Source organism: Melospiza georgiana, chromosome 20 (genome assembly GCF_028018845.1).
Source record: "Melospiza georgiana isolate bMelGeo1 chromosome 20, bMelGeo1.pri, whole genome shotgun sequence".
Lineage (NCBI taxonomy): Eukaryota > Metazoa > Chordata > Aves > Passeriformes > Passerellidae > Melospiza > Melospiza georgiana.
In genome coordinates, this window is record NC_080449.1 from 3,253,331 (window position 1) to 3,272,304 (window position 18,974).

Here is an 18,974-nt window from a genome sequence, read left to right on the forward strand (position 1 = left end):
CGCACAGGGGACATGGGCGCTCAGCCATGGAGCACAGGGGACGTGGAAGGACTCTGGGGCACAGGGGACGTACGGGTGCTCAGCCCTGAGGCACAGGGGACATGGAAGGACTTTGATGCACAGGGGACGTGGTTACTCAGTCCTTCAGCACAGGGCACATGGGTGGCAGTGCTGGTAGTTCACAGTCCTGGCACTCGGGGGACATGGAGGGACGCTGATGCACAAGGGAGGTGAAAGGACTGTGATGCACAAGGCACACACGGGTGCCCAGCCCGGCGCTCGGGGGACACGGAAGGGCTCCAAGGCCCAAGGCACCGGCGGCTGCCCGGCCCGGCCCCGCCACGCTCCCGCCCCGCTGTCCCGTTGCCGTAGCGACGCCTCCCGGCGGCCCCGGCCCGGCGCGGCCGCTTTAAGAGCGCGGCGCCCGCGGCCGCCCCCGCCTGCCCGCCCGCCCGCCGGAAGGGGCCGCGAGCCCGCGCCGCCGCCGCCCGGCCTGCCCTGCCCCAGGTAAGCGCCGGGGCCGCCCCGCCCTGCCCGGCTCCCAGCCCGGCTCCCGGCCCGGCTCCCCGCGGGACCGAGCGGGGGCGGCGCGGCCGCTGCGGTCCCGCCGCGGTCGGAGCGCGGGGCCGCCCCCGGGGCGCCGCTCGCTGGCGCCCCGTGGGGCTCCCGGTGTGCCGAGGGTGCCGCGGAGCCGCTGCGGGGCTCGGTGGGTGCCGGGCGGTGTCCCCGCTGGGCCGGGAGAGGCCGGGCCGGGCTCCCGGGGTGCCCCGGGCTGTGGGCGGCCGCGCCGGGCTCGGTCCCCGCGGAGCCCCCGAGGCTGTGGGGGCGCCGCCCGGGACCGCGCGGGGCTCGGGCGGGGATGTGCCCGGGAGCCCCGCGAAGAAAAGCGAGTGCTGGGCTTTGTTCGGCCTCTCCGCCCCGGCCGGGGGTTCCCGGCGGGGTGCGGGTCCCCCGGGTCGCTCCGGCCCTTCCCGCCCGGGCCGGTGCCGCTGCCCCGCCGGCGGTGCTGGGCTGTGCGCGGTGCGATGGAACCGCGGTGCGGGCGGGTTTGTTCGGCTCGGCTCCCGCGATCTGGCTCTGCCTCGCAACTTTGGGAGTTGGGCACTCGTGCTGCCTCATGGCTCGTTTGCCTGGGGTTTTTCTCCCTGTGAAAAAAAGAGCTTTCCATATTTCTTTTCCTTAAGCAGACCTCTGTGTGAAAACTTTGGTTTAAAAATTTTATTGTAGCCTTTGTTGGTTTATGCCACTGCTTGTTCGTTGGTGTGTTTCCCCATCCATTTTTTTGTGTTGGATGTGCTGCTCCTTTGGCTCCTCTGCCTTCTAAATACTCTTTAATGGAGCGGTAAGATGGGGAAAAGATAAAATATGAGAATCCGGGACTGTTTTGTGTCAGCTTCTCTAATTGAAATGTTGTAAGCCAAAGGGAAAAGAAAAGAAAAAGTGACCAAGTGGACATCAGGGCACTTTGCTTTGTTGGAGGCAGAGAGGAAAAATTTAAGAGGGAATGACTGAGATTTTGTTTCACTTTATTTCTCTTCTTTTGAGGCTGAAAGATAAACAAGCATTTTGAAATGCTTTGGTGTAAAATGCCGAGCTCTTCATTTTCTCTTCAGCTGACTCCATTAAAAAAAAATCTTTAAAAAAAAAGTAGAAGCAGCTCTGTAGTTGTGGAGCCAGCAGCAGTGGTGTGTGTGGGCAGAGGCCTCGCTGCTCTTCCATCAGCCGTCCCTGCCTTGTCTCTGAGGACTATAAAATTAGAAAGGCTCCGATGTCCATTCAGTCTGATGTCTGGGTAATGTGGGCTGTGGAAATCAAGAGGAGTTCTCTGTGAATTAACTGCTGTGCTGCCCGTGGCTTGCTCAGCCTGTGGGTTCTGGCCTCTGGTGTATAATTAGGAAAGTAATTGTATTTTAAGAAGCCCTAAATCTATTATCCAGGTGTGTGCTTCTCCCCTGGGCAGGTATCAGGTGGTGTGAGCTTTCTTTTGCTGTGAGCAAATGATCTCTATCCTTCTGATGGTCACAAGCTGCAGTCTGACATTTGCAGTGTCTTAGAACCACTGAGTTTGAGTTGGAAAGGATCTTTGAATGTTTTCTAGTCCAACCCTCCTGCAGTGAGTAGGAATATATTCAACAGTCCCAGGTTGCTCCAAGCCCCATCCAGCCTGGCCTTGGACAATTCCAGGGGTGGGGCAGCCACAGCTTCTCTGGGCACCCTGTGCCAGGGCCTCCCCACCCTCATTTCAAAAAACCTGCTTTCTCATATCTAATGTACATTAGAAGCTTTACCCCTTATCCCTCTTAACTTAAAAACTTTAAAACTTCCAAGAGCGAGACTTGAGGCTTCCTGTGCTCTTCCTCCCCTGGAAATGGCCCAGGTCATCTCCTCCTTGCCCAGAGCTGTCTCCTTACCTGTCCTAGGAGTTCTTGCCTTTCCAATTCCAGTCAGTGTCCAGGAAAGCTTTTATTTGCTGCATCTTTCCTGAATTTGCTTTATGTGCACACTGAGAAGCCTGGCCCTGGAGAGCACAGGTCTGTGGTGAGGGGTGGAGAGCCAAGAACAACTCCAACTGGCTGTAATTGAAAACTGTCAGCTCTGCAGCGAAGGAGGATGTTCAGAGCATGTGGCTCCTCGGATAACACCGAGTGGAGAATCGGATCGTCAGTTCTAAAGAAAGCCAGAATGCCCAAATCCTGGGGAGTTCTGTTGGGGAGCTCAAAGGCGAGATGTCAGAGGGCTCTGGATGGATTTCCTTCAGAGTGTTGTCCTTCTGCACCATCTGCTGTGGTTGCTGTTCTGGAGATGTCCTAAAGTGACTTAGAACATCCAAGCCATGGTGTCTTGGAGAAGTCTGCTCGTTCCAGGTGTCTTGCCCTTCCTTCCCTTCAAGGTGGCTGTTTCCTGGGGAGGTTGGGTGCACTGGGGATCTGTGCCCTGGAGTGGCCAGCAGAAGGTTTTTGGGTTTCTAGCAGAAGGTTTTTGGGTTTCTAGCAGAAGGTTTTTGGGGTGACAGGACAACAGTGTCCCTGCCCAGGTGTCAGGTGCATTGGGAAACTCCTGGCTGGGCTGAGGCAGCACGGGGCAGGTGGGGCATGGGGGAGAGGAGGAGGAGGAGGTTGGAATTTGGGAGAGGGGCAGTTCTAACAGCTCACCATAGCAGTAAACAGCACAGATTAGCTGCTTCTGCCCAGTGTGGGTGAACTTCATGCAGTGCCTCAGTAAGCTTGTGGGTGAAATTCCCTATTTCATTCCCCAGTGTGCTGCCATCCTCCTGGGCTGTTGTATCTGCTGGTGTTTGCCAGACATTGCCTAAACTGCTCTTAAACTGCAGCTGTTTTTGCAGGTTCCCAGTTACTGCACAGTTGTTCTTACTGTGTTTATTTTAGTGGTTATAAACTGATTTTTAAAAAGGACTTGGAACTTGAGCTGGAAAGTCTCCTTTTTCTCCTTCTTTCATGATTTGGTTGAAGAGCTGCACCAGAGGAGCCAGCAGCTGAGCCCTTCAGTATTACCCCCCTCCCTTTATACTTTGAATTTTCTGAGGTGTGGTTTTCTAGGAATTGGGGGCAGTTGTCCTGTACCTTGATTTTAGTAGTGGGCATCAGTTTGGGGTTGGGGTGAGGGGGTTGTCTGCTCTTAATTTGGTAAAATTAGAAATTTGGCTGGGGAGTAAAAAGCTTGAAGGAGACTTTTTTTTTCCCTCATAACATTTTGTTTAGCCTGAATGTTTGCAGTCAGAGCGATGCATTTCTTAAAGACACAGAAAGCACAAAGCTTTTTCAAGGCAGTTATTTCAAATTGCTGTGAGCTTCACAGTGTCATTTGGAGCTAGAAGGTGCCACCATTGACCAAAAAAGTTGCAGCATCACTGTGATCCTGCATTGTCTGGGGCTAAGTGCCTCACCCTGATTTGCACAGCAGCTTCAACAGCTATGGGCTGAGGTGTTTCTAATTCTTGTATAAAGTAAATTCTTTGCAGAAGTTACTTTATGTATATAAAGTAGCTTTTGTAAGGATGCAAAGTGAGGGAGAACCAGTGTAATTGACTTTTCTCTCTGCTCTCATGTTAATAAACGTGTTGCCTGATCTTTGTTGCCTTCTGTTTGTTTCAGAGCAGTTACTTCTGCAAGTTGAATTGAAAATGAGTGCTGGAAGTACAGAATAATCCCTTCACTTGGAATAATCCACAGCTGCAAAGAGCCAGGGGCTCAGTCCTGCAGATCTCCTTTGTTAGAGACAGCCTGCCTTTCCCCCCTGCCTCCTGTGTTCGTGCTGAACATTAAACAGTGATTTCTATGCAAGAATTCTAAGGAAAGTCTTTGAAAGCACTTGAATGGCCAGCGAGGAGCAGCTGGGACGGGGTTGCCTGGGAGATGCTGCTGGGAGCAGCTGAGCAGGGTGTGACAGCCTGGAAGGAAGTGAGGGAGGCAGGATGCTGCTCTGATCTTCCCTCCCTCCCTGCTGGGTGTGAGAGAATGGTGGTCCTGCTTCTGGGAGCTCAGGGGATGCAAATGTGACTGGATGTGTGGCACAGGGCTCACTCTGCTCACCACAGGGCCCTGGAGAGCCAAACTGGGAGTGCAGCTGGGAATCTGATGCTGTGCTTTGTCCTGCACTCTGCAGTGCTGCTTCCTCCGGGCTTTCACTGGGCAGGAAAAGGTGTTGAGCATATTGTAGCACAGGGAGCATGTAGGGCTCCTGCAGCATCTGCAGACACTCTGGTAAAATTGTGTTACATCACTTTGAGCAATCTCAGGACAAAGCTGGCATTCCAGGGAGTTTATTGCTTGTTCCTTACTCTTCTGCAGAGCTCACACTGTACTGGTTATTCCTGTCTTCTGGTGCATGTCTTGGGTCCCAGGGAGGACTGTGAGGAAATGCTGAAATACACATCCAGAAATTCAGAGGATATTCTGGTTTACACATTGAGATGATCACTGTTGCATGTTTAATGAATTGCTTTTCTGGATGCTGCTCAGCTCACAGCTCTGAGTTTCTCCTTGCACTCTTTCAGTGCCTGCTTGAGATGAGGTTTGCTTGAAAATGTGAGTGTTTTCAGGCTGTGGACAATGCAAATAGGATGCTGCAGTTAGGTGTTGGCAAACTGTCCTGTCTGGAGTTGTGTGGGAGGAGAAATGGTTTCTTGGTTGTGTGACCCCAATGGGGAGAAGAGCAGCTGGGGTTTAACAAAGTGGTTAAAATCATATAGGCCCCCAAATCCTCCAGAGGCTTCTCTCCTTTCCTAGAAGCTTCCTTTAACAAGCTGATTTCTCAGGCTGATTGCTTGCAGATGAGATCATGCAGTGTGTTTTGCAGGGAAAGAATCTGAACTTCGACTGGTGAGCCAGAAAGTTTTAACACGCGAGTCACATGCCCGGTGTCCTCATGGCACACACGGAGCCCCAGGGGCTGTGACAGGGCCACCTCAGGGTGGCTTTGTGCTCCAGCAGAGCTTTCTGAGCACACACAATACCCAGGGATGCTCCAAGTGCTGGGGCTTGCTGCTTGGACAGCAACGGGAGATGATGGCAAGGAAGTATTTCATCTTTCCTGAGCTCTGTTTCTCTCTTTAGTGTGTGTGGGGTTGGGATTAGCCCAAGTGAGGGAAGGCTCTCATCTGCCTTAATTCCACAGACGTTTTGCTGCTGGCTTCAGCAAAGGAATTTATGTAGAATTGATGGTGTTTTTTCTGTTAATGCATGAGAACATTCTGAACAGGGAAGACTTGATGGTGGTGTTCTGCTGCAGAGGATCCCAGCAATCCCTGCTCTCACTCTCAGAAGGGACGCTGGTTTCCATTCCTCTTGATGGCAACTGGGCTACTCTTGCAAAATAATCACAGCCATCATTTGAGAGTGTTGAAAATTAAGCAAAGCTGTTCTGAGGTGATGCTGGGTGGTGTTCCCAGCATAGGGAACTTTTGTTGCCAGCAGCTTTAAAGTACAACCTGTTCTCACAGGCAAGGTAGGAAGGTGCCTTTCTGATGCCAGTGCCTCTTTGTGCCTAAAATCACTTCTTGCCAATCACAAAGTTATTAATTATGCAATGGATTTAGGGTGGGTGGAGTTTTTATTGGCTGCAGAAGTAGAGCCAAAGAGCCACTTGATCCCAATCTCTAAAAAAAAATTAACATGGAGTCAGACTGGGAGGGGAAAGCTTCAAATCCCAAACTTTAAATCTCTCAGCGTTTTATGCAACTTGAAGATAGGAATGCATAAGGCAAGATGTGTTAAAACCTCTCACTACTCCATAGCCATGTTCTGCTTGTAGTCTCCTCTCAGTCACTCCTGTGAGCTTTCTTTTTGAAACAAATAATTGAAAGTAGAATTTACTGATCAGCACAGGCTTAATGGTATTTTTTTCCCTGTCACCTAAGCATGTTTGTCCCATGGGAGTTTATCAGGAGCTTCTTCTAATATTTAATTTCACACAGGTAGAAAGTCAAGCATGTGAAAGTGGAAAACTGTATGTAGATTATCAAGCTTCATCTGGTTTCCTTGAGAGTGTGTACTAATGCACGTACTACATACACTAAATATCTGCTTTTTATATGCTATTATTTTATTCTTTAGGTAAAATAGTTGTGAACACAAGTTGTTTTGGTTCCATGCCCTTACTGGCTATTAATCCCTTTTATTGATGGAAAGGACTGGTAGAGCATTTGTTGCTCTGATGGATGGCAGTGAGGCTGTATATTTTCTGTAGCAGCTCAACCATTTCACCCTTCACTCTGCTCCTGGATGGGATCCTGCTGGGTCTGTCCTCCTGGAGCCTGGCTGATGGTCATCACTGGCAGGGTACATGTGGGAGGTGATGATCTATGCTCTGAAAAGTGCTGCCTAAACCTTGTTTTGTCCATGAAGCTTTGAGTGTGGAGCTGTTAGAACCCCAGCCCACTCAGAGCTAATGCCTGCAGAATGCATGACCAAGGAATTAAACTGGGTGGAGTCATTCCAAAGTTTGGATTTGGGGCCTGTCTTCTCCTAATGCAGCAGCTTTGGGTGTTTGCTTGGATGTGCTCCCAGCATGGATGATGCTCTCCTGACCTGATGTGACTTTTCTGTCTTGATGTTTGGGTGCTGTGCCCAAAGCTGTCTGCAGAGCTGTGCAGAGCAGGGCTGTGGTGAGAAGTGAACCTGGAACAAGTCAGCTCCTGTCAGGAGATGGCACGGGGCTGATCAGCTCCCGTGTGCCCGCGGGGAGGGAGGAGGCACAGACAAACACAGTCAACAGTTGTGTTCCTTCCCCAGCACTGTCCTGTGTCCTGAGGCTGCCAGCTGCACTTTGGAGGCCAGAGGAATAGGGCGGGGTATTTTCTTCCAACCAGATGAATTTGTGCTGTGCAAATGAGGAGTTAGTTCAGTTTCTCTGGGAATAGCATTTAAGGTGTTAAAACGTCCCACCCATCAGTAACGAAGAGCTGCTCAAGAACAAGCAAATACAGGGATGGAGCCTGCAGAGCACACTGCCTTTGCAGCTCTTATTTTCCCTTGAAGAAAGGGAGTCTGGGCATGTTTTTGTTGCATTTATCATTTGGTTGTAGTGTCCCTCGTTTGTGTTGCCCTCCTATGGAGGAGGCTAAACTAGCCAAGAGTCAGGTTTTGTTGTCCATCTCGATTACTGTTATGTTATTTCACTTGTGCTTGTTTGTTTCTGCCTGTCAAAATTAAATAATTAAATACTGTAGCAGAAATAGCTGGAGTATCAGGATTCTCCAATAGGAAGATGTCAGCCTATGATGACTCCTTCCACTGAGCTCAGCCTGTTTCTGCTGCTCCTGACAAGCTGTCATCTCTTCATGCTGGGTAATGTGATCTTCCAGGAATGTTTATCTTTCATTTCTGCATTTGTAGTGGAGATGAGCTGAGGGTGCTGGGAATGTGCCTCCAATGCCCTGTTGTTGTTTTGGGCTGAGCTGCTGCCCCTGTGCTGCTGAGGGGAACAAATCAGACCAGCAGAGCTGCCATACAGAGCTCCCTCACTTTCCCTGAGTGAGGGACCCAATGCTGTGAATTCATCCTGTGGAATTTTTGTTTTTGAGTGTATGTGTTTTGCATTTCTCTGGATTGTGATGGAGATTTTCTGATAACTTCACAAAGTGTCCTTTCTCTTTCCATGGGTTTGATGCCTTCTGTCTGCATACTTGGCTAGCAGCATTCTTATGTTTCTTTTGTGTTCTGGGACAACCTGGACAGGGCTTTACTCTGAGAAGATGAGCTTTGCTGGCCAGTGTCATGTTTGGGTACCATGGGTGGACATGTGGAAGGAGCAGCACTGATGGCAGTTCCTCTGTTGACCAGCAACCCTGTTTCATCTCAGTGCCAGCAGCTGCTTCCCCATCACCCTCCAGACTTACTCCATGTAGACACTCTGCCTTCTTCCCAAGGACTGAACCCACCCATTAGTGTGGTTCAGTCTCTGCTACAGCATTTTTGGCCTTCTCCCAGCACTGGAAGGACACCAAATAGCAGCAGTACTGTTGAGACCTCCCTAGAGTAAAGACTTATAGTGGGAAATGAATTTTCTAGTCGCTTCTAATGTCTCGAGAGCTATTGGCTGTCTGGCTTTTAATCTGTATTCTTGGGTTATTGCAGACTGTTATGTTTGAATGCATGGCTGAAGTTACATTTCCAAAAAGGCCTCTCCTGTGGTGGGTGTTAATTTGTGCAAGGGCAGTGACGCAGTGGGCTGACCCTGTTTGGGACCCGTGCAGTACATCAAGGCTCAGACCCTGGCACTCAATGCTCCTGCCAGGACAGAATTAGCCCTCATTGTGTCAGTGCTGACATCTCTGCTAACCAAGCTTTTAATATTATCTAGAAGGATTACTCCAGAGAAACTCGATGCAAGCCTTCCTTGCTGGCAGTGATTTCTCTGCCTCTCCTCATTTGCTGCCACAGAATGATGGAAGCACTGGGTGAAAGGATATCTGGGGGGCTCTGGCCTGACCTCCTGCTTGAAGTGGGACTGGCTCCAGCATGTGAGTGATCAGCTCAGCCATGGCTTTGTCTGGCCAAGTCTTGAACATGTTGGGGATGGAGCAGGGTATCACACCAGATCAGCTTTTGTTTGCTTTTGCTTGGAAGTTATACCTAGTGAGCCACCTTGGAGAGTGGGTTATGCATTTAGGTTGGAATGACCTCATCCTGCAGGTTTGAAAACATTTGAGTGAGCTGTGGGAAATGTCCCAGTAGGGTTAATGTAATGTGTAATGGATCTGAATCCTGTTCTGTGCTAACATGGGAAACATGAGCAGACCCTTGTGCTGTTTCTGAGCAAAAGGCAGGGATGCTGTCAGGTGGTTTTCCTGTGCTTGCATGGGGACTTGCAGGTGGAACAGTGCCTGTAGGACATTTCCTGTAGCTGCAATGAGCTCATGAGTGTTTTCCCATTGGAATTCTGTCTGTCAGGAGGCACAGGATGAGCACCCCTGAGCATCCCCTGCCCCAAGGCAGAGTGTGGGATCAGTGCTGCCCAGACTGAGACCACACATGCACAAGGCACACAGTTGCCTTTAATCCACCCTCCTCACCCTCCCCGTGGGAGGGAGAGGATTTTCCCCAGAGTCTGCTGCATTTGTTTCAGAAAAACTCCCACGAGATGAGTGTGTGCACATCTGAGTTACCCCTTGTGGTCCTGCATGTTAAAGGGAGCAGAGCAGCCATCTACATCCAAGGAGCAACTTGCCTTCCAATGTGGCATGAGCTTCTGGACACAGTGGGTGTCCAGGGATGGCACATAGGCCAGACCAGGCCTGCTGCTGTGGCTGGGCTGGATTTCCTCAGACAGAACTGTGGATTGCAACACCCCTTGTGCTTGCTCAGGCCAGGAAGCCTTGCTTGGAAGGGAAGTGGCTGAGATGGAAAGAGCTGCTGAGGAGGTGGAAGCTTCCCTAGCCAAGGCCTCTTTGCTAGGCTCAGACCTGGATCCCTGGGCTGTGCATCCCCTTTTGCAACAGGAATTATATGAATGCTTCATGGGCACTGAAAAGGAGAGCTCCTGTGGTCTGGTCCTGGTGTTGGCACTGCCATCTGCTCTGCAGATTTGTGTTGTGTTGGTGTGCAAACCAGTCCTTGTGTAGGATGAGTCTGGTGTTGTGGAGTGAGCAGCAGTGTCCTTGGGTGGGTTACAAATCCTCACTTGCTATGGGGCCCTTTGGTATCTTGCACATCTGAACTGCTCCTGCCTTTTGTTTCCATGCCAGAAAGGGCAGCCAGAGGGGCTGGGAGCATGGCCTTGTGCATGCTCTGGTTATTTGAAGATGAGGGTCCTTGCTGAGGAATCACAGAAATGTGGGGATCACTGTTGTCAGCTGCTCTCCATGTGCTCACTCTGTCCAAAGTGCAGAGGTCAGGTTTGGGGTTGTGTGGCCAGAGGGTCCTGGAGCAGCAGCTGTAAAGGGCTGCAGGGGGGTCAGTGACAGGCTGACAGCTCTTTTGTTACCACCAGTTTTTCCATGCACCACTTGTTTTTGCAGTGCTCTCTCTTTCTGTGCTGCACGGGAGGAGCTGTAGTGGCATTGCTGCCCTGAGCTGAGCTCTGCCCATTCCATGGCTCAGCTGGGTTGGTGTCCCTTGCTGGGAAATCACATGGCTGGTGCTGAACCTCCCTTCCCTCGTGCTGTTCCTCCTTGATGAAGCTTACAACCAGTGCTTATGGTTTGCTTTGGTTTTTCTGCTGTTGTTTTCCATGTGTCTGCAATCAAACCTCTGGTGAAGGATGCTGATTAGCTTTTCTCTGAGCTGGATCTGGAATCACTACTCAGACGTTGGTCTCCTCAGATCCCCACAGCTTGTAGTTTTGAGATGTGATGTGACACACAGATTTATCTGGGAAGCTTCTGGGAGAGAGGAGGAGATGTGGAGAAGTGAACTGTAAGAGAGACAGCAGAACTTTGTCCCCAGCAGTCCCTGTGTAGCTCTGCTTGTCAGAACACCTTACACCATGTCCTGGCTCCAAACTCCTGACAGGGATGATGGGCAGCAAGAGCTGCCTGCTGCTGTGGTGGGGAGGAATGTGTGAAGGATAACACTCAGGATGTTAGATACTAGTGCTTCAAGAAGAAGGGCCAGCTTTGAAAGAGGCCATGTGCCTGCTGAATATACCAACTGCTTCCAGGGATTAGGGGTCAAAACCCCAGAGCTTTTTTTCTGGTTTATGGGAGTTGAGCCCTTTTTGATGTGGCAGTGATCCTCATCTGCAGCAGCACGCCAGAGGGTTTTTGGCTCAACAGGCAGACGAGAGAAAGGCTGGAGATGTCCTGCTTGGGCTGGTCCTGGTGTCCAGGGATAGGGAGGGATGTCTGTTTGCACAGAATGGTTTTCTCTGCCCCTTTCCCGTGGTTGCATCAGCGGTGATGGCCAGGGAGTGTTTACAGGAGCTGAGCACTGCTCTGTGCCAGCAGCTCCGTGCTCTGGGCCTTGGTCACTGCAGCAAGTGAGGCTGAGCTGAGCTCACTGCCCTGCATCTGACCTGGGCTTTCCCCTCCTCACCCTCACCTTTGGGGCAGCCCTCGATGGGGACCCTGTTGTTTAAACAGGGCAATTGGGAGGCTGCTCCTGTTTGGAACTTTCCTGGTAATTAAAGCTCTGAGAGAGATTTTTGGAGCTGGGGAAGAGTTGTTGTTCCTCTGTTGCTGCCTCCCCAGCCATTCTGGCTCCTGGGAGAGGGAGCTGTAGTGGCATGAGGCCTCTGCTTCAGGACAGGGCTTTTTTGAGCAGCTGCCTATGTGCCCAGAAAGAGAGAGCTTGGCACAGCTGCAAAGCTTTATCACATGGGGGACATGAGGAGGTATCTGTGCCATGGCTGGGCCAGAGGCTGTCCTGGTGATTTGGGAAGTGACTGAGAGGTAAAGAAGTTCTACTCTGGTACTTGCTCTCTTGAGGACTCTGATCATCTCCCTTCAGAGCAGGAAATCTGCTTTGGCACGAGGTGGGTGGAATGTGGTGGAAGGTAAATACTCCCATTGGAGCCCTTGTTTTGCACCCCTTGGGAAGGGTGTGTCCCACATCAGGTGTCTGTAATGTCACCACAAGCTCTGTCTTCTCAGCTCTGAGCCTTCTGGTACCCTGCAGAGCAGCTCTAGTCAGCACCTGGTGTGTGGAGGTGGTTTGTCAGGATTTCTTGGAAGATGTCATGTCTCAGACCTGCCCTCCTCATCATGCCAGGCTCTGCCCCACTCCCCTCTTTTCCCAGGTTTAGGGCTGGAATGGGTTCTTTGCAATGCGAGGGGTGATTCCAGCAGAGCTAGGCTGAGCAGATGTTTCATGGGGTGGTGGGAGTGAACACACTTACTCTGGGTAAGGACAGGACAGGGCTGCAGGGTGTAAACAGACACTTCCACAGCAGGCCTCTGTGTTCCATCAAAAGTTCCTGGAAAGGTGAAGGCTAGAGTTGGCTTTCACCACCTCACACTGAAAGAATAAAAACCTTTAACACTGTGCAGGTCCAGCCTCCGTAGTGGGGCTGTCCTGTGTTCCTCAGCTGTGTCTGTGTTTATCCCAAGGCCACTTGGGTGCTGTCCTGGTCCTGTGTGACAGGAGCTGTTGGTGCTCACAGGATCACCAGCTCCTGCTGGAGCCCTCCAGGGATAAGGCAGGTGGAGATCCTGCCACAGCTGGGCTGGGTGGGAGGCAGGCAGAGTGTAAAGCCATGGGGCAGAGCCCCTGGGCAGGGACAGGAGGTTTTGTGGACCTGTTGTGCTGCTGCTGCAGGAGAGTCCTGCCAGAAGGAGCTCTTGGGTGCTGTTTGATGATGTTCCTTATTCTTGCTTGGATGTGTGTTCCCATATCACTGTTGGTAACTGGGAAGTTGTCTGGTGCAGGTCTCCTGACATCTCCACAGTGGGATTTTGTCACTTTTCCTCTTGTGCTGGGAGCAGAGGAGGGATCTCCTCAGGCGTTCAAGGCCATCAGTCTGGCTTGAGCTCTTTGTGTAGTTGCCTTCACCTCAGTGTTAACTTAATTACAGTTGTTCACTCATTTATTTCTCCCAGTGCCACCTGACTGGGGGTGGCTTGGGGTCAGCAAAAGATGACTTCCCCATCCCAATGTGATCAGCTCACCAGTTCATCACCCACAAATTCCTAATTCCTGCTTTGCTGCTCAGCATAGCGGGTTATTTTTAAGCACTGGGAGGAAAAAAAAAAATTGGAAACCCTTTCAAGTCATTATTTCATGTTTTGTGAGTTCACCTCTTATCTCTTGGAATGTGTTTGGAATTCTTCTGGGATTTACATTATCATATAGATGCCTTAGACCCAACGAATTTGGCCTGCATTGGGATAAACAAGCTTTTGTGTCTAAATTTGTATGTGGAATTTAGTATGTGCTAATGGTTCCTCATCTGTTAATTGGATGGATCTTTTCCAAGGCCAAACAGAATCTGTTGGAGAAACAATCACCATGCCAGCTCTGGCCTGAGCTGGGTCCTGCTCCTTTCTGCTCCCTCACTGTTCAGGAACCTGCTTGTGCTGAGGAAAGCTGTCCTGTGCACAACCAAAACAGGGTCTGTTGATGTTATTGCTGGTCCTTTGAGAAGATGACTTAGTGGTCACATGTGCTGCTATGAGGTCATTAGGAAGTCTCTCAAATACCCAATTTGAGGAGCAATGATGCTATTGCAGAAATATGCTCCCTCTGCGATGTGAGATGCGAAACTCTCCCAAGCACTTGAGTTTGCAATAGCTCTGAGTGGGATCTGTTATTGTGCATATTTGGGCTCATTCCAGTAAAAAAAAAAAAAAGGCTGTTTTCTGCTTTGCTTTATCCCTCGATTGATTAGTGGATGTGTACTGTGGGATCAAGTTACATCTCAGAGGGCATCCAGCAGAGAGCCTTTTTCTGTGCTGAACCGCTCAAGTGAGTCTGACTGCAAGCTCAGCAGTTTTCCAGCAGTGTTTTGTGCCTCCACAGCAATGCCCTTCCCCAGGGAAAGGAGCTCCTCAGATCTGTTTGTGAGTTGAGCCATTGCTCTTCCCAGCACCACAGGGAAATCGGGAGCTTTTTCTAACCTCTTGATGTTGTTTGTGTGATATGCATCTGCTTTGATGCTTTTATTGGTGCCACTCCTGGACTCCCTGTTCCTGCATGTCCAGCGTTTCCTGCTGCCACAATCTGCCCTGTGTCTTGCAAAGGGAATTGTTTGGTCCCAGTTTACCCCAGGGGCCTGTATCCAGCTTGGTTCCCATGTACCACTGTGTCCTCAGGGCAGGCATCCTTGTTTTGGGAGGAGAGTGCCATTATCAGAATGAGTAACACCCCTTTGGAGCAGGCAGAAAGGGATCTGATGTCTTCCCACACCCACCCTACTGCTGCTCATGTCCCAGCCATCAGGAGCCTTAGGGACTGTCCCATCCCTCTGTGCTAGTTAACTCACTGATGCATGGAAAAATTATCATGGGGAAAAAAAATACAGAGTTTTATGTTCTCAGACCAGAGGTGGGTTATGGGGTAGGGAGGCAGGGAGGAAAATGGGAGCATGGTGGCACCTGACTGCATCTTCCAGTTGGGACTTAGTGTGGGCACAGTGTGCTTTGTGTCTGCTTCCTTTCTTGCTTTGGGATACCCAAAATACCTGCTGCTCTGTTGAGGCTTTGCTGGGATTCCTGCTGGAAACTGATCTAGCCTGTGGGGTTCTGCAGGATGGGCTGGATGGCTGCTGTCCCATCTTCCTGCTGTGGAGTCCCTGTGAGTCCTGTACAATGCTGGCATCACTTCCCAGCCCTGCCCTGCTGGCCCTGGGAGGAGTCCTGGCCCTGCCAGGTGTGTGAGAGAGACATTGCAGCCCTTCCCTTGCTGAGCAGCTCCCTCTCAGCAGGCAGGCTGGCACCTGCATTTCCCAGCAGGCAGGGTCAGCACATTCCTGCTGCTCTCTGCTCTCCCTCTGCTGCCATGGCTCCTGCTGGGGTTGTAGCACAGTGCCCTCAGAAGTTCCTCTCAAGCCCCAGTGCCCTTCTCACCCACCTGAGCATGTCCCCATCCTGCTGTGTGGCCAGGGCAGCAGAGCCCCTGTGGGCAAGGATGGCTGGGGGTGGAAGGGCTGTGCAGCCCAAAAGCAGCTCTGTAACCCAAAACCAGCTCTGTAGCCCCTGTGCTGGGTCTGGGTGGTCTCACAGAGACCTGCTGACCCTGTTCCCAGCTGCAGTCCTGCTTGCCCTGTCACCACAGAGCCACCTGCTCATGACATTCCCACTGTCACCCTTGGTAATTATCTCCCCTGAAATGCCACAGCCTGGTTTGAGTTCTTTATTTTCCCTCAATTTCTGTATTTTTAGAGAAGGGTACTGAATGTGATGTGCTGTCTCAGACAGCTGCATTGGTGACCTCCACTGCTGCGGGGCCCTGACCTGAGGACAGCATGGGTGAGCAGTTGTGATGAGCACACAGAGAGCCCTGCTGTCACAGCTGGGCTCTCCCTCTTCCAGGAAAGGCTTTGCAAGCAGAAGTCCAAATGTCTAAGAAGTGCCTGAGGTTACAATAATTCTGTTGGCTGGACTTGCTAATAAATGACTAGTTCTGTCTCATTTTACCTTTCCTCGTGGATGGGTGAGGATGAGGATGAGCAGAGATGTTCCTGCCTGGATCCTCCTGCCCAGCACGGGCAGCTGTGCTCGACCAGAAGGTGCAGGCTGGCTCTGCAGCCTGGCCTGCCCCTGGGACTACACGGGCCCTGCTTCCTGAGCAGGAGAGCTGCTTTATGTTGTGGTTTTACTAAATGAATTCAAAGCTTGGCCTTCCTCCAGGCAAAGTCTGGGCCAGGTGCCAGCAGAGCAGCCCCCAGGGAGAGCACTGGAGCAAGGAGGGGCCAACAGCAGGGAAGAGCAGAGGAATCCAAGAAGGCGGATTTGCCTAGAAAACAGCTCTGTTTCCATCTGCTGGGTCAGGAGTTGCTATAGGAACTGGGATGATAGAGGCAGGGCCATCTCCTGGGCCTGTCTGTGTGTGCGGAGGGAGGGAGGAGGGAGGAGTCACTCAAGTTTGAACATATCATGTGTGTGCTGGTGGAAAGTTGCAAGGAATGTCGAAACTACAGCCTGGCTCAACCTGTGGAGCTCCAAAGAGCCATAGCAGTTGTTCCCTGTGCTCAGCAGGCCCTGGCAGAGGCAGGTAGGGTCCTTGCAGCTTAACCTGGCTCTCAGCTCGGTGTCAGCTCTCTCTGTTCTCTCCCCTCCTGTTTCTGTCCTTGGATAAAGCCTTTGGAGGCTTGCTGGAAGTGGTGGAGGGGGTTTGTGCTGGGAGGTGAAGGATTTTCTGCCTGGGAGGGAGAGGGTGGCTCTTTGCAGCCCGTTTTCCCTCCCACAGCTCCAGCAGGGTTCCCAAATCAGGGATGTGTTCCTGGGCACCCCTGGGGCACTCAGGCTGTTCTGTGGGCACAAAGTGCTGCTGCCTGGGTTCTGGGCAGGAGTGGGCTCTGGGGGGGTTCCCAAATCGTGGCCATTCCCTCAGGGATGTGTTCCTGGGCACCCCTGGGGCACCCAGGCTGTTCTGTGGGCATGAAGTACTGCTGGCTGGGTTCTGGGCAGGAGTGGGCTTGGGGGGGGGTTCCCAAATCATGGCCATTCCCTCAGGGATGTGTTCCTGGGCACCCAGGCTGTTCTGTGGGCACAAAGTGCTGCTGGCTGGGTTCTGGGCAGCATTTCTGGGGGGTGTGGGCAGTGTGCCAGCTCTGAGAGCTGCCAGGGCTGAGGCTGGGACAGATGTACAAAGCTGGAGCTGGCAGCGGGTTCTTGTGGGCAGTGGGAAAGTGAGGGAATGTGTTCCTGTGCTCGGAGCCCAGCAGCTCCTGCCCCAGCAGGTTCTGTGGGGAAACATTGCTGTGTTCTCACCTCTTCTCCCACAGAGAGGCAGACCCTGTCCCCTCCTGAAGCACCTACTGCAGTTTTAAACTTTCTCAGGCTCCCATTTACCCTGAAACACGGGAGTATGAATATGCAGGAAGGTGCTCCTGAAAATCCTCATTGTTAGGGCTAACCACGGGACTCTCTGGTAGCAGCCCCTCCAGATAAAATCTTATTTATTTCCTCAGTAAACCCATTTTTTCAGGTGCTGAGAACTTTCAAAATAGTTTTGTTTCCACACAGAGTGTTCAGGGTTGCTCACTGCTCCACAGGTATTTCTTTAATAGGTTTGGCTGAAATTTCATCTGCTCTTTTTGTGTCACAGCGGATAATCTCTTAAAAAAAAAAAGGTGGGTAGTGTTGTTTCTCTTTTTGAGAAGCTGCACAATAAGCTGCTGAAAACTGAAATGTGATCTCTATGCAGAGAGGCAGAGCTTGCCAAACTGGCTGGGATCACAGCCCACCTACTCAGGCACCCATCTTATCACAGGCCCAGGAAAGCCCCAGAGTGCAGCCAGCTGTGAATACCCTGCCTGTGCAGGAGATAACCCCTGCTCACACCAGTTACTGCTTTGCTTATGCCTGGCTAGAGCAAAATTCATCTCCAGTGTGCTCTCTTTCACTCTCTTAATGGAATTGCAGATGTTCTTATTATGGAGATCTACTTCCAATATTTTATTGAATTACTCCCACATTGCTCTGTGGCAATATGTCCCAGAGGCTCAATGCACATGGTATGCTGTGGAATTTCATTTCCTCTGTTTTAATTTGTTGTTTTTTAATTTCAGTTCATTTTCAATATGGAAAAGAGGTAAATGGGGACCTTTTTTTGGTTTTAGGCATCATTGTTTTACAAATTTCTTTATTCCCTTCTCATGTCTCCTGTTTCTCTTGCCTTTGCCTCAAACAATACCATGATTTTCCTGCTGCTACCTGCCTTATGCATAATTGCTAAATCTTATTACATCTCTGTGGGCTTCTGTTTTTTGTCATCTCAAGAAAATTTAATCAGAATTGGTCATGCTGCCTTGCCAAAGCTGTGAAATACTGCTCAAGATTTTTTCTGTGTTCTTGGCTTTTCCTTTGTTTATAAGCAGAGCATTTGCTTTGATTGCTTGAAATACATTGTGGTAAGCAAAGATCTTCTCTGAACTGTCTCTAATCATGGCAAATATTTTGCTGGAATGCTTAATTAATGGTACCTTCATCTCTGTACATGGGAAGTTAAATTTTATCTTGCAGAGCTGTACCAGTAAACAGAACAGCAAACCCAGTGCAACGTGGTTGGAGCTGCCTGGAAATCCTCCCTGGACTCTCCAGGCTTGGTGCTGTGTTTCAGGTGCTGTGTGAGTGTTGCCACTCACTGCTCCCATCTCTGCCAGGCACTTCATAAATTAAACTTTAAAACCACTTTGGGTCGTAAACAAAGTTTGCTGAGGCCAAATGCAACAGCTGTGTGTACCCAGGCAGGGCTGCCTTGGCTGGAGGCTGTGCTCAGCCTCTGGAGGAATGGGACCCGCTGAGGTCACAGCCACAACTGTCCCCTCTGGCTCCTAGGGTGCTGTGGGGGGCCTGGAGCCCTTCCCACTCTCTGCATTTTGGTGTTTGGGGTTATTGCAGTCTGTGGAATGCAGGGAAGGATGGTAAGTTATGCTTCTTTCTGAGATTGGAAAAGCTTCTGCAAGTCTGGTATCTTCCTGTGGCTGCAGGGCATGGCTCTCCATTTTTATTAACATTTTTTGGTGCCGTTGGAGCAGAGCCCACAGTACTCCTCAGGCAAAGGGCAGGGGCTTTTTGCCAGCTACAGGTGCTCTGAGTTTTGTTTTTACAAATAGGAAGAGAAATTGCAAAACTCATAAAATGTAGCTTTTGATAATATTATCAACATTTGTGGTGGTTTGAGGGAGACTGGAAGGGCAGCTCAATTAGTAGGTGTTCCAAAATCCTGTTTCTGGTTTGATTTTCACTGAATTGTCTCAGAAAATCAGCAGTTCTCAGGTACTGTGTGCAGCTCTGTGCAAGGGTTTACTTCTCTTCTGGTTTTGCAAAGAGCTTCCCCCAGTAATCATGTTTTAGCTTTTAAATAGGCTCAACTATGAGCAATTTGCAAAACAAAGGCTGTAGATAAGGACCTGTT

General features: G+C 50.8%; 1 protein-coding gene across 3 annotated transcripts in view; it reads left to right on the forward strand.

The window, feature by feature from the left end:
- Window positions 1–444: 444 nt before the first annotated feature.
- The window catches only part of LOC131091978 (discoidin domain-containing receptor 2-like), a 65,733-nt gene continuing 47,203 nt past the window's right edge, over window positions 445–18,974 (forward strand). For 2 of the 3 annotated variants that reach the window (XM_058038392.1, XM_058038394.1), the window contains exon 1: window positions 445–507. The gene's annotated coding sequence lies outside the window, so the exon portion shown is untranslated. Of the gene's footprint in view, window positions 508–16,058; window positions 16,107–18,974 lie in introns of those variants that run through there. The other variant, XM_058038393.1, reaches the window with a different exon arrangement.